The following is a 14,976-nucleotide window of genomic DNA, read 5'->3' as shown; positions in this document are numbered from 1 at the left end:
GAAAATCTGAAGCAGGATCCAAGACAGGCCAATCCTATGGTAAAGCTATGGGAAACAGCTTGGGTGGGCCTGAAAGTTGGGTGGGGTGGGGTGGGGCCTCAGGGAATCACCAGGGTGGGGCAAACATTGTGAGTCAGGTTGCTGGAGTCCCAGATATGCCAGTCATCTTCCTGCATTGTGGGAGAAGGGCTCACCAAAGGAATAACAGCCTCCACTAGCATGTCTGTCTGGGAGAAAGCTGCCCCTTCAGTTCTTGCCCCAATGCTAAACAACTCAGTTCTTCACTGTATATCTCTGGTGCCTTTCATGCTGCCTCCCCCATGCTGGAGCCCAGAGGGTGCGAGTCAGAGTTGAGTACTGCAAGGGTACCTTGAGAGGAACTGCCTGGGACTCCAGCAGCCTCAGCCTCAGTTCCAGCTGGTTTTTCCAGCCAGAAGTTATGGGGACTTTTCTTCCTGGTACTGGAGCCCTGAGCTGGGTGCCGGGTGTGGGATGGGGACCCCTTACTCCTCAGTGAGGCCCTTCACAGCTGAGGTATCCTCCTGATTTTTATCCGTCACACATGGGTGTGAGACCAGCCCGTCTGTGCCTCCACCCCTCCTACCAGTCTTAACGTGGTTTCTTTAATTTCGTAGTTGTAGGACTTCCATTCAGCTCAATTTTAGGTGGTTCTGAATGATGGTTGTTCTGTAGTTTAGTTGTAATTTTGATGTGGCTGTGGGAGGAGGTGAGTACCACCTTTACCTACGCCGCCATCTTTGCACATGTGCTTATTTTTAAAATGCAAAGGTAGTTTTAAAAAAATCCCCTAGCCCCCTCCCAAATAGATTGCTTTCTTTAAGGTCCTTCAATGCAGAAATTTCAAAACTACCATTAGGTGGGAAAATGTAGTGTTGGTTAGGCTGGGGTGCAAGCTTTGGAGTTTTCCAAACAATTCAGAAAAGTGGAGAACAGTCTGTGGGAGAAACATTGAACTATGAGGCATTTAATAGACACACCAGCCCTAGCCGGTTTGGCTCAGTGGTTGGAGCGTCGGCCTGTGGACCAGAGAGTCCGGGGTTTGGTTCCCGCTATAGGCACATACCAAAAAAAAAAAAAAATAGACACACCAACTCATCATGACCAAAGCAGAATCTGATATTCCCCCAAAACTTTCTCCACTTTAAGCCTTTTCCATTTCATTAAACAGTAACTCTCTCTTTCCAGTTGTTCAAGCCAAATTCTTAAAATTGTCCTTGAATGTTTTATTTGTCTCTGTCTCTCTTTCATACCCCACATCCAATTAATCGGCAAACACTGTCAGTTCTGCCTTCAAAATATATCCAGAATCTGATAATGTTCTATCATCTCCACTGCTATCACCTTGGTTTAAACATCATCAACTTTTGGCTGAATGATCACATGACATTCTCCATTTGTCAGCTCTTGCCATGATGGTATTGCCAAACAAACCCAAATGTTAATTGCTTACATTTATTTTGCTTGCTCATGGGTCTATAAGGTAACAAGAATGGCTTTGTTTTGGGCTGAGAGTCAAGTTAATATCCTCTCCATGTATCTTCATTCTGCGACCAGCAGCCAGCTGGGGCATATTCTTCCCACAGCAGATGGTAGGTGCACAACAGGCTAAGCTAAAGCAGGCAAGCACATTTAAAATCTCTGCTAGCATCATGTCCACTGACATTCCAGTGAGTATAGCAAATTATATGGCCATATTCAGCAGCAATGTGGTGGTGAAATATATGCTGAAATACATGCAAGGGAATTATAAAGTCACATAACAAAGGCGATGCATGTAAAATACTATAACACGAGCTCTGGCCAGTATGGCTCAGTTGGTTGGGCATCATCCTGTGTACCAAAAGTTTTCTAGTTCAATTCCTGGTCAGAGGACATGCCTGGGTTATAGGTTTGGTCCCCAGTTGGGGTGCATACAGGGAGCAACTGATCAATGTTTTTTTTTCTCTCTCTCCTACTCCCTTTCTCTCTCTAAAATCAATAACAAATATAACAGGAAGGAAGTGAAAAATTAAGAACAATAATTCAATGTACCATACCTCCTAACTGTTCTCCTTGCTTCTGTTTTTTTGCCTCTTAGAGTTTATTCTCAAAATAATTTCCTCCCTCACCTCTTTCAGGTCTTTACTCAGAGATCACTTTCTCAGAGAGACCTTCCCTGTGCACACTATTTAAAATTGTTGCCTGCCCCCCAATATTTCCATCTCTACCTCCCTTTCCTATTTTATTTTTCTATAATAACCTTTTTCACCTAATATACTGTTTATTTTATCTATTTAGTTCATTGTCTGCTTTCTTTCAATACAATGTCAGTTTCCTGACAGCAGGTATTTTGGTTTGATTTGTTCACTGCTGTATCTAGAGTGCTTAGAACAGTGTCTGGCACACAGAAGTCCTCAATAAATATTGGATGGATACCTCAATCATTCATTCATGTAGGAATAAGAAGCTGGCTAAGCTAAATATGGGAAGAGGTTGGGCATGGCAGTGGAGTGGGGTACTTCATGCCTAAGGCCCTGATATTTTTGAGAAGGGGAAGTGAGTAGATAACAAAAGCATCTCTGCTGGAGGGAAAAAAACAATGTATTACTTTATTCCCAGCCATTTGGAATCTCTAATTAGTTAGGTGATATGATAACTCAGGAACAAATGCCTGCTATACTTTTAGGTTGCTTTCTTGTCTGCTTCCATTCACAGGCAGGAAAGCAAAACTAGTATTTCAAATTCTGGTTTCCTGAGTTCCTTTCATCCACTCTCCTCCCTTGGCACCACAAAGCCAGCAATCTTCAATGACTGAAGATTCACTTGAGGGAATGGGGTCTGTCAGACTGATTTTTCCCTGTGTGAGTCCCAGTGGGTTACTGTCCTGGGGTAGAACCCTATTTGAGTAGCTCCCCTGGTTTCTTCTCAGAAGAAAGGAGAAATTCCATGCGGGTGGGGTGCAGGGTCAGCCTTAGAATCATCATCTTCTAAGTTATTGGGGTCTGGAGAAACCTGGATGGGCTACTAGAAGTGGCACTGAAACACTTAGTGGGATCCAGGCCTGAAAATAAATTCTAATATTCACTAAGCATATTGAAGCAGGGTCAATGGTTACAGAGTATTGGTCAAAATAGCTGCAATTTTTTGCCATTTTCATCAATTTTTATGTGTATGTGTATATATATACACACACACACACACACACAAACATATGAAGTTTTATATATATATATATATATATATACACACACACACACACACATATGCGCGCGCGCGTATATATATATATATATATATATATATATATATATATATATATAAATGGTGTGGTAGTCTCCAAAGATGGCAACCAGGAATTACTTCTTTTAGTGTACATGCATATTACTTCATTTATCAAGAATAGGAGTCTGTTTTTCTCCTCTGGTCTATCTTTCTTTGACTGATCGAATGTGGTAGATGTAACACTGTGCCCAGTTCCAGGTCTAGCTTTTTGGATGCATAAAGTGTCTCCAGTCTTTCAGGGTCAGCTAGCTACAATGTAAGAAGTCTGACTAATCTGAGGATACTATGTTATGAGAAAACCCATATGGAAAGTTCATGTGGAGAACACAAGAACCCAGTAGACAGTAAGGTCTGAACCCTCAGACACAGCAACCCAGTCAAGACATCCTGACCAGGTCTCAGCAGTTTGAACAGAGGCCTCAGACATCATGAAACAGAATCAAATTGTCCATACCGTGTTGAGATTCTTGATGCACAGAATGACAAGCAAAGAAAATAGTTGTTTTAAGCCATTGAGTTTGGGGGTAGTTCTGTAACAATGGAAACTGAAACAATAGAACGTGTGTAGTTAAAGGCAGTTTAGTGTAGTGTCAAGCCCATGAACTGTAGATAAATGCTGCCTGAGTGCCAACTGCATGAACTTTGGCAAATCACTGAATCTCTCTGCTCTTTAGTTTCCTTGCTTCTAAAACAAGGTTTATCATATCTCAAATTGGAGTTGTGATCATTAAGTGAATTCATGCATGAAAAGCCCTTTGAACTGTGCCTGGCACATAATAAATCCTATATAAATGTTAGTTGTCTTTTTGATGATGATAATGATGATGATGATGATGATGATGTACAATTTACATTCTGGGTAAATCCGTTTCATTCACATTTATTCTTTTCTACGCAGAAACCAAGTAGGACAAATAAAAGTACCAACTTAGGGCCTTTGCACATAGTATGTACTCAGAATTGGGGGATTTAATTGAAGGCTCCAAATAATTTCTGGATGGCATAGGAAAGAACTAGAAGATTGCAACCCACCACCCCTATCTAATCTGCCTCTGGATTTACATTTTGTGTAGGCAAGTGTTCAAGTTTGCTTTCCTTAAGCATACATCCACAGGCTGTCATGGGAGCATGGGGAAACACAGCTCAGAAACCTGTTGGGAGGCAGGGAAGTCAGTTTACAGAAAGACATTACCCACAGATAATCCACAAAGTGGATAATTCACAGAAAGAAACAAGGTTTAATTTTAGTAAATTACCATTTCCCAAGCATTCCCAGTGGACTAAAAAGTACATGAAGCCTCTCCAAGTAACTATCACTGCTGGAGGGGAAAAGTGTGAACCCTGGGAGGATTGGCTTTAATACAGAATAAAGTAGATAAGTATTTCCACCCTTCTTGTCACTCTCATGGAAATGCAAGCTGCCAAGGCTGAGGGGAGGTGTGTGTTAAGTGTTCATCTGACTAATCTGTAAATCTACATGATGCAGTCTGGACCCAGGTAGTAGGAGGCAACTTGGAGGAAAGACCTAGGCCCCTGACAACAGTGTGCAAATGGAGGTTGGGGGGCTGCCTCAGAGATGCACAAGGGATATGACCTGTGCTGGAAGTCAGTAAGAGGGGGAGAGGTGGAATAAAATATAAGGGTAGGCAAAATCCTTTCCCTGCTTGCATCCATTCCTTTCATTTTCTCCACTGCTTCCCCACTTGCCATGTGGGGTCTCCTGCCAAGATTGCAGATTTTTTTTCTGGTTAGTGCTCCCCAAGTGCCAAAATAAAAACACCCTTCCCCACCCCCCTTCCCCATGTACTCAAAACTGCCATTTCCCTGAAGAGCAGAGTCAATTTTAATGGAAGCCCTGAAAGCAAACCCAGTTCAGAGAAGCAAGGAAGAGCTGCCTGTGAGTGAGCCCTGTGAGGAGTGGGAAGCAAAAGAACCAAGAGAGTCCTGGAATCCAGCGGGTGTCTGGAGAAGCAGGACAGGGAGTAGAGGAAGGACTAGCTTAGGCAGCTGCCTGGCTGATAGAAGAGCTTAGCCTATTGAGTTCAAGGTGCTAGGGAAGAATTGTAGCTAATAAATACCAGGGGTGCAGGACAGGAATGATAAAGGCGTGTAGAGTGAAATGGGAATGGAAAAAAACAACAAAAATAAAGCCCTCTCCTTAGGGAGTTACCAATTTCTGTGTCCTTTGACTCTCTGCTTTCCAACAGGGGCACTGTCTGCCAACATATGATGTTGAAGATTAAAAATGGCCCCTAGTAACTGCAAGAGGATCTGTTTATAGAGTTCTGGCCTTCTCAGTACTTGTGACTTATACCCAACCAAGCAATTTTTTTCTAAAAAAGATTAACTAGATTTCTCTGAAGGGCCCACTGGCCACAAAAGCAGATGATTTTATGTACTTTTCTCTCCTCTTTTGGAGAAATTACTTCCATTTCTCCTCTATGCACAGGACCCTCCTGCTGCCCAGCAGTGCCTGCCCACCCTGGGCAGGCCCAGAGGCTCTGAGCACATCTCCATGCCCTCCCCTCAGCAAAGCTTACTCGTTCTGTGTCCCGTTCTCTCCTTCTCTTTCTGTTGCTGGAGACTAAGTAACCTGAGCCAATGTTAGCAATGCTAAATCCCTTCCAAGATCCTTCTGATGCACTCTATCCCTTTCATGTTCCTGGAAACTAGTATAACCTATTGTCCCTCCAAAGTAACACATGTTTATTTTGAAAGGGGAAAACTAAGTTCTTTAACCTAAGAAGAGATTGATAGTGTGAATTTCAGACAGGCAGGCCACCAGCAAGCTATTTTTGAGGCATGGGGCTTTCTCTTAGCAATTTGACCAACTCATTAGCGCTGGCAGGTAGAAACCCTGACTATGTCAAAGAACAGCCCTGAGCCCTTAGAGTAGGGGTCAGAGACTCAGTCACAGATTTAGTGACTACGGGAGCCAGATAGGCAACTAAAATTGATCTATTGGGTGTGGTAGGGCCAACTGGAGAGCACAGGTCCATCTTGATTATCAAAAAGCAGTGCAAAGTAAGATGATAAAGTGCAACAGACAGGCTGCTCAGTGCTGGGCAGATAAGAGAAAGTGGTTGGATGGAGGTGCACTCGGGAGAGTGCATGCTCTGTTCAAACAGGGCAGCCACTACTCAGCTCCAACCCAGTGTTGCTGCATGTCAGACTGCGTGTTTAGGATCGGAAGAGCCTCCACATTTTCAAGAGAAGCCAAAATAACTGATGTTTTAAAATACAAAATCTCTTTGCTTTTTGGTAATTTCAAATTGTGAACAAATAATTCTCAAATATTGAGCTGAGCAAAACACACCTTTGGGATGCAAGCAACCTGCAGGCCATCAGAATATACAACACTAGGCATTGAATCAGGCCAGAATATTTAAGTTTAGACAGCTTTTGGCCAGGCACCAATTATATGTTTGTAAATGTGAGAGAAAGAGAGCCCCCAAACTAGAATATATGTGTATATATAGTCCCAAAAAATGTATACAGGGTGTCTGTAGGTTCTATTACATTTTGAAAATGAAACATACTTTAATAAACACTGGCTTTATAATTATTCATAGTTTTATATACAACTTTGGGGGGAACACCATATATATTTCAATCTCATGAAAGGTGTTTGAGTAAGGCTCCCAGTGGAAGAGTCTTGAAATTTAGCCAGTAACTAAATTCAATCACTATTCAAATATCCACTGAAAGCTTGCCTCTTCTAGTCATGGAAAGTTTGAAGCCTGTGCCCCTTCCCTCTGACACTACAGATAACCCTGGATGATGCCTGCTATTCACTTGCACTGGAGTGTGCACAGAGAACACCAAACAAACAGAACAGTAAGGAAAGCAAATCTGCATTGAAACCACTTCCATAATCCATTCCCAAATTCCATGCTCTTGTGATTCTCTGGCAGAACAAGCACCAAGCAATCCACTACTGGCTTTACCTGTATGTAATGTGTAAATTGGAAAGAAAATTTACTTAGGACTATCTATGCAAATTTCTAGTCTAAAATTTCAGGTGATCCATAAACACAGTGTCCAAAGGACAAAATTTTATTTCATTTCCTCCTGTGCTTCTTATGTTCTTTTTATTCCTTTCATCTTTATTTTTAATTAATTAATTAATTATTGTTATAGATGTTTCTCTTTTTTATTAATTACTTTTTAAAAATTTATTTATTTTATTAATTAATTTTTGTTACAGATGTTTCTCCTTTTTCCCCCACTGATTCCCCCCTCCCCCTCCCTTCCTGCCCTGTCCCCAGCTTTGTTGTCCATGTCCATTGTTCATGCATACGTGTATAAGTTCTGTGGTTTATTTCTCCCCCACCACCCCCTCTTTTAGAGATTGTCAGTCTGTACCTCACTTCCACGTCTATGGGACTACCCCATTCCTCAGACTGTTATGTTCATTATATTCCACAAATAAGTGAGATCATATGATACTTGTCTTTCTCTGTTTGGCTTGTTTCACTTAGGATGATACTTTCCAGGTACCTCAAAAAATAAGAGATCTTTCTTACAGCTGCATAGTACTCCATTGTGTATATGTACTACTGCTTTTTAATCCATTCATCTACTGATGGACACTTGGGCTGTTTCCAGAACTTAGCTATTGTAAATAGTGCTGCTACAAACATGGAGATACATACGTTCTTTCTGATTGGTATTTCAGGCTTCTTAGGATACATTCCTAGAAGTTAAATCGCTGGGTCAAATGGAAGTTCAATTTTTAATTTTTTGAGGTAACACCATATTGTTTTCCATAGTGGCTGCACCAGAATGCATGCCCACCAGCAGTGTACTAGAGTCCCCTTTTCTCAACACCCTCACCAACAGTTGCTGTTTGATGATTTGTTGATGGCGGCCATTCTGGCAGGTGTGAGGTGATACCTCATTGTTGTTTTAATTTGCATCTCTCTGATGATTAGTGATATTGAGCATTTCTTCATATATCTCTTAGCCATTTCTATATTCTGTTTGGAGAGGTGTCTATTTAGTTCCTCTGCCCAATTTTTAATTGAGTTCTTTGTCTTCCTTTTGTTGAGTTGTATGAACACTCCATATATATTAGACATTAACCCCTTATCTGATGTATCATTGGCAATTATGCTCTCCCATAGAGTGGGTTGCATTTCCATTTTGGTGATTATTTCTTTTTCTGTGCAGAAGCTCTTGAGTTTGATGTAGTCCCATGTGTTCATTTTTTCCTTTGTTTTGTTGTAGCTCACTGTCCTTAGAATCCAATAAAGAAAAACAACTTGTCTTTGAGCTGCCTTAATTAAACAACCTCAGGGACAGCAAGATGAACAACGGGGAATGTTATAGACGGCTTGAGCCCCATAAAAATTAACCAGAGTTTGACCTTCACTGGGGATTTGAAAAGCAACATCCTTCAGGAAAAGGGAGGACAGAAATGGCCCCAAGGCCAGAGTGTCCTGCATGCTCTGTAAAAAAACTGATAGGGAGAAACTGAAGCTCCCTTTACCTCATAAAACTGTAACAGTTAAACATATATGTATTGCACCTGACTAACCGCTGATATTCGTCTCGAATTTGTTAGTTTTTAAAACTTAGATAATAGAATGAATAGCAGAATAGATGTATGCTGACCCAGTTCACCCAGTTCCCTTTCGCCTCAGCTCCCCCCCACCTCCGTTTTCTCCTGCTTATCGCTAACTGCCTCCGCTTCTGTACACGCAGCTTGCTTGCTCTGCTAAACTCTTGAATGACCCCTGCCCTATATAAGCAACCCTCCCCCCGAGCTCGGCTGCAGTTTTCCTCTGTGCAGGTTGGCTGCAGTCCCTGCGCAGGTAATAAAGCATCCCCAAAAACTAAAAAATTGAGTCTGAGTGTGGTCGATCTCCTGGGTTAAAACAGTTTCTGTTACCTTAGGTGTTGTATCAGTGAAAATTCTGCTGCATATGATGTCTGAAATTTTGTTGCCTACATTTTCTTTTAGGATATTGATGGATTCATAAGTCACATTAAAGTCTTTTATCCATTTTGAGTTTATTCTTGTGTATGGTGTAAATTGATGGTCTAGTTTCATTTTTTTGCAGGTAGCTGTCCAATTTTCCCAACACCATTTATTTATTTTACTTTAATTTTTAAAAATTTTCAAAATTTTTATTTTTTTTGTTACAAATGTTTCTCCTTTTTTACCCCATTGGCACCCCCCTCCCAATTCCTCCTGCCCTGTACCTGGCTTTGTTGTCCATGTTCATTGGTTATGCATACATGCTTATAAGTTCTGTGGTTTATCTCTTCCCAACCCCACCACCCCCTTTTCTGAGGGTTGTCAGTCTGTACCCCACTTCCATGTTTCTGGGTCTACTGTATTCCTCAGAATGTTATGTTCATTATATTACGTATATAAGTGAGATCATGTGGTATTTGTCTTTTTCTGCTTGGCTTATTTCACTTAGGATAGTACCTTGCAGGTCCCTCCATTTTGTCTCAAAGGATAAAAGATCTTTCTCTCTTACATATACATAGTTCTCCATTGTGTATAAGTACCACAGCTTTTGTATCCATTCCTCTACTGATGAACACTTGGGCTGTTTTCAGATCTTAGCTATTGTAAATAGTGCTGCTATGAACATGGGGGTACATATATTCTTCCTGATTGGAGTTTCAGGCTTCTTAGGGTAGATTCCTAGAAGAGGGATCACTGGGTCAAATAGAAGTAAAATTTTTAATTTTTTTCAGTTACACCATATTGTTTTCCATAGTGGATGCACCAGTCTGCATTCCCACCAGCAGTGTACTAGAGTCCGCATTCCTCCACACCCTCGCCAACACTTGCTGTTTGTAATTTGTTGATGGTGGCCATTCCGACAGATGTGAGGTGATACCTCATTGTTGTTTTAATTTGCATCTCTCTGATGATTAGTGATGTTGAGCATTTCTTCATATGTCTCTTGGCCATTTGTATGTCCTATTTGAGAGGTGTCTGTAAAGTTCCCCTGCCCATTTTTTAATTGGGTTCTTTGTGTTCTTTTTGTTGAGTTGTATGAGCACTCTATATATTTTGGAAATTAACCCCTTATCTGATGTATCATTGGCAATGATGTTCTCCTATACAGAGGGTCACCTTTTCATTCTGATGACTGTTTCTTTGCTGTGCAGAAGTGTTTTAGTTTGATGTATTCCCATGTGTTCATTTTCTCCTTTATTTCTGTTGCCTTAGGTAATGTATAAGTAAAAATTCTGCTATGTAAGATGTCCGAAATTTTGATGCCTACATTTTCTTCTAGAATTTTTATGGATTCACGGGTCACATTTAATTCTTTTATCCATTTTGAGTTTATTCTTGTGTATGCTGTAATTTGATGGTCTAGTTTCATTATTTTGCATGTAGCTGTCCAATTTTCCCAACACCATTTATTAAAGAGGTCATCTTTTCTCCACTGTATGCTCTTGCCACCTTTGTCAAATATTAATTGAGCATATTGCTTTGGATCCATTTCTGGGTTCTCAGTTCTGTTTCACTGGTCTATATACCTGTTCTTTTGCCAGTACCTGGCTGTTTTGATTACAGTCGCTTTATAGTATAACCAGATATCTGGTATTATGATCCCACCTACTTTCTCCTTTTTTTTTCAAAATTGCTGTGGCTAATCGGGGACTTTTTTGGTTTCATATGAACTTTTGAAGTATTTGTTCCAGTTCTGTGAAATATGTCATTGGTATTTTGATGAGGATTGCATTGAATCTATTGATTGCTTTGGGTAGTCTGGACATTTTAATGAGGTTAATTCTTCCAATCCATGAACAAGTTATGTGCTTCCACTTTTTTAATATCTTCCTCTATTTCTTTTTTCGATGTTCTGCAGTTTTCTGCAAATAAGTCCTTTACTTCTTTGGTTAAGTTCATTCCTAGGTATTTTAATTTTTTTGCCACGATGGTAAATGGGATTGTTTTTTCAGTTTCTCTTTCTGTGAGGTCATCACTGGTGTATTTGAATGCCATCGATTTGTCGATGTTAATTTTGTATCTTGCTACTTTGCCAAATGCATTTATTAAGTCTAGTAGATTTCTGATGGATTCTTTAGGGTTTTCTATGTATAATATCATGTCATCTGCAAATAATGACAGTTTCACTTCCTCCTTTCTAATTTGGATCCCTTTTATTTTTTCCTCATGTCTGATTGCTGTGGGTAGAACTTTCAGTACAATGTTAAATAGGAGTGGCGAAAGTGGACAACCCTGTCTTGTTCCTGTTCTTAAGGGAAATGTTTTAGTTTCTGCCCATTGAGTATGATGTTGGCTGTAGGTCTTTCATATATGGCCTTTATTATGTCAAGATACGATCCCTCTATTCCCACATTGTTGAGCGTTTTTATCAGAAATGGAGACTGGATTTTGTCGAAGGCTTTTTCAGCATCTATTGATATGATCATGTGGTTTTTATTCTTCATTTTGTTTATGTGGTGTATCACATTTATTGATTTGTGAATATTGTACCAGCCTTGCATCCATGAGATGAATCCCACTTGGTGATGGTGAATAATTTTTTTGATGTATTGCTGGATCCGAGTTGCTAGTATTTTGTTCAGGATGTTGGCGTCTATGTTCATCAGGGATATTGGCCTGTAGTTTTCTTTCTTTGTAGTGTTTATTCTGGTTTTGGAATTAGAATTATGCTGGCCTCATAGAATGAGATTGGAAGTCTTCCTTCTTTTTCAATTTTTTGAAATAGTTTGAGGAGAATGGTTGTTAGTTCTTTTTTGAATGTTTGGTAAAACTCCCCTGTGAAGCCATCTGGGCATGGACTTTTGTTTGTTGTGAGAGTCTGGATTACATCTTCAATTTCCTTAGTTGTTATTGGTCTGTTCATGTTTTCTATCTCTTCCTGGTTCTATTTTGGGTGACTATAGTTTCTAGAAATTTGTTCATTTTGCTTAGATTGTTGAATTTTTTGCCATATAATTGTTCATAGTATTTGTTAACGATCCTTTGTATTTCTGTGGTGCCAGTTGTTACTTCTCTTTTTTCATTTCTGATTTTGTGTATTTGGGTTCTCTCTCTTTGTGTCTTTGTGAGTCTAGCTAAGGGTTCATCAATCTTCTTTATCTTTTCGAAAAACCAGGTATTTGATTCATTGATGTTTTGAATTGTTTTTTTGGTCTCTATGTCATTTATTTCTGCGCTGTTCTTTATTATTTTCTTCCTTCTACTTGCTCTGGGGTTTTCTTTTTGTTTGGTTTCTAATTCTCTAAGTTGTGAGGTTAAACACTCAATTAGAAATTTTTCTTGTTTCTTGAGGTAGGCCTGTAGTGCTATGGACTTCCCTCTGAGAACTGCTTTTGCTGCATCTCATAGATTTTGTGTTGTTGTTGTGTTCATTTTCATTGGTTTTCAGGAAGTTTTTAATTTCTTCCTTGATTTCCTTGGTAACCCATTCATTGTTCAATAACATGCTATTTAGCCTCCATGTGTTCAAGTGTCTTTGCATGTTCTTGTTGCAATTGATTTCTAGTTTCATGCCATTATGATCTGAGAAGATGCATGATATGATTTCAAACTTCTTGAACTTGTAGAGATTTAGTTTGTGTCCTATCATGTGGTCTGTCTTTGAGAATGTCCCATGTGCACTTGAGAAGAATGCAAATTGTGTCGTTTTGGGGTGTAATTCTCTGTAGATATCAATTAAATCCATTTGGTCTAGTGCTTCATTTAGAGTCTCTATTTCCTTGCTAATTTTTTGTCTAGAGGATCTATCCAGTGGTGTCAACGAGATGTTGAGGTCCCCTGCTATGATTGTATTGCTGTCGATATCTCCTTTGAAGTCCCCCAGAAGATTTTTGATATGTTTTGGTGCTCCTACATTGGGTGCATATATGTTTATCAAGGTAATATCTTCCTGTTGGATAGATCCTTTCAATATTATGTAGTGGCCTTCTTTGTCACTAGTTATGGCGTTCATTTTGAAATCTATTTTATCATATATGAGTATTACTACCCTAGCTTTTTTTCGCTTCCTGTTTGCTTGGAAAAAAATTTTTCCATACCTTCACTTTCAACCTATGTGAGTCTTTCGTTGTGAGGTGGGTCTCTTGTAAACAACATATAGATAAGTCATGCGTTCTTATCCAATCAGCTATTCTGTTTCTTTTTATCGGAGCATTCAATCCATTTACATTTAAGGTGATTACTGATATGTACTTGTTTATTGCAATTTTTGTTTAGTGTGGTTATATTTTTCTTCCTATTTCTTCTGCTAATTACAGCAGTTCTTTTAGTAAATCTTGCAGTGCTTGTTGGGTGTTAATATAATCCCTTAGCCTTTTTTTTTTTTTGTCTGGGAAGCCCTTTATTTGACCTTCTATTTTGAATGATAGCCTTGCTGGGTAGAGTAGTCTTGGATTCAGATCCTTGTATTTCATCACCTTGATTACTTCATGCCATTCCCTTCTGGCCTGTAGTGTTTCTTTTGAGAAGTCCGCTGAGAGCCTTATGGAGTTTCCTTTGTAGGTAAACTGTTGCTTATTTCTTGCTGCCTTAAGATTCTATCTTTGTCTTTAATTTTTGGCATTTTAATTACTATGTGTCTTGGTGTGGGCCCGTTTGGTTTCTTCTTACTTGGGGTTCTCTGTGCTTCTTGAACTTGAATGCCTTCTTCCTCACCAAATTAGAGACGTTTTTTGTCACTATTTGTTCAAGTATATTCTCTAACCCTTGCTCATTTTCTTCTTCTTTGGGGACTCCTATGATGCAAATATTATTACGTTTCCGGTTGTCCCACAGTTCTCTTAAGCTGTCTTCCTGTTTTTAATTGTTTTTTACTTTTGGTTTTCTGATTGTTTTATTTTTTCTACCCTGTCTTCTAATTCAGTGATCCAGTCCTCAGCTTCCTCTACTCTGCTTTTTATACCTTCCAATATGTTCTTTATTTTGGATATGTCATCTTTGATCTCTTCTTGGTGGTTTTAAATTTTCAATTTTTTTTTTTTTTTTAGCATCTCTCTGTCCTTACTCATGCTGTTGAGCTTCCTCTAGGTCATGGCTCTGAATTCTAGCTCTGTTAAGTTGCCTAACTGCTCCACATTGATCTCATCTTCGTTGGAGGTCTCTTGTTCTTTCATTTGGCTTTTGTTTCTGTGTTTCAGCATTTTGTGTATTACAGTGGGCTTTGGAGCCTGTCAAGTTTTCCCTGTGGATGGTGGTCTTCTGCTGTTTGTGTATCCCTCTCCTTTGTTTAGATGAGCGTGGGAGGACCCAAGTTAAACACCATTGTCAAGTCTTACTTTCCTGGTTAAAGTTGCTTGCTCAGGAAAGGTACTGTTATCCTCTAGCTTTTTGGCTGGAGGCTGGCTGTTCAGATTACATGAAGTGTTTTGGGTTGTCATTTGATTGAAAAACTCCCTCAGGTGCTCTGCATAAGTGGATTTCCTGAGGGTGGGGCAGATGCTGGTTGTTAATGAGCCTCAATTAACATTTTCTTGGCTCACAGGGTGGGGTTGCATCTCTGAGGGAGGGGCTGTTGCCTCTCCCCACAGCCCTGGGAAGGAGCACGATGGCCACCGTCCTGCGTGGCAGCAACTCAGCAAAAGTTCTGAGTGCCCTCCAAGTCCTGAGTGTCCCCACACAGCTCCAGTCCAGTCTGCCCTCCCTCTGCCGGAGCCCAAGGTGGGTGGCTGGGCTTTTTTAGCGTCTGTCCTGGCTCTGTGCTGTGGAGCCGCTTG

The sequence above is a fragment of the Molossus molossus genome, unplaced genomic scaffold (genome assembly GCF_014108415.1).
Source record: "Molossus molossus isolate mMolMol1 unplaced genomic scaffold, mMolMol1.p scaffold_m16_p_2, whole genome shotgun sequence".
In the NCBI taxonomy this organism is placed as follows: Eukaryota; Metazoa; Chordata; class Mammalia; order Chiroptera; family Molossidae; genus Molossus; species Molossus molossus.
Note: the sequence above shows the minus strand (reverse complement) of the source record.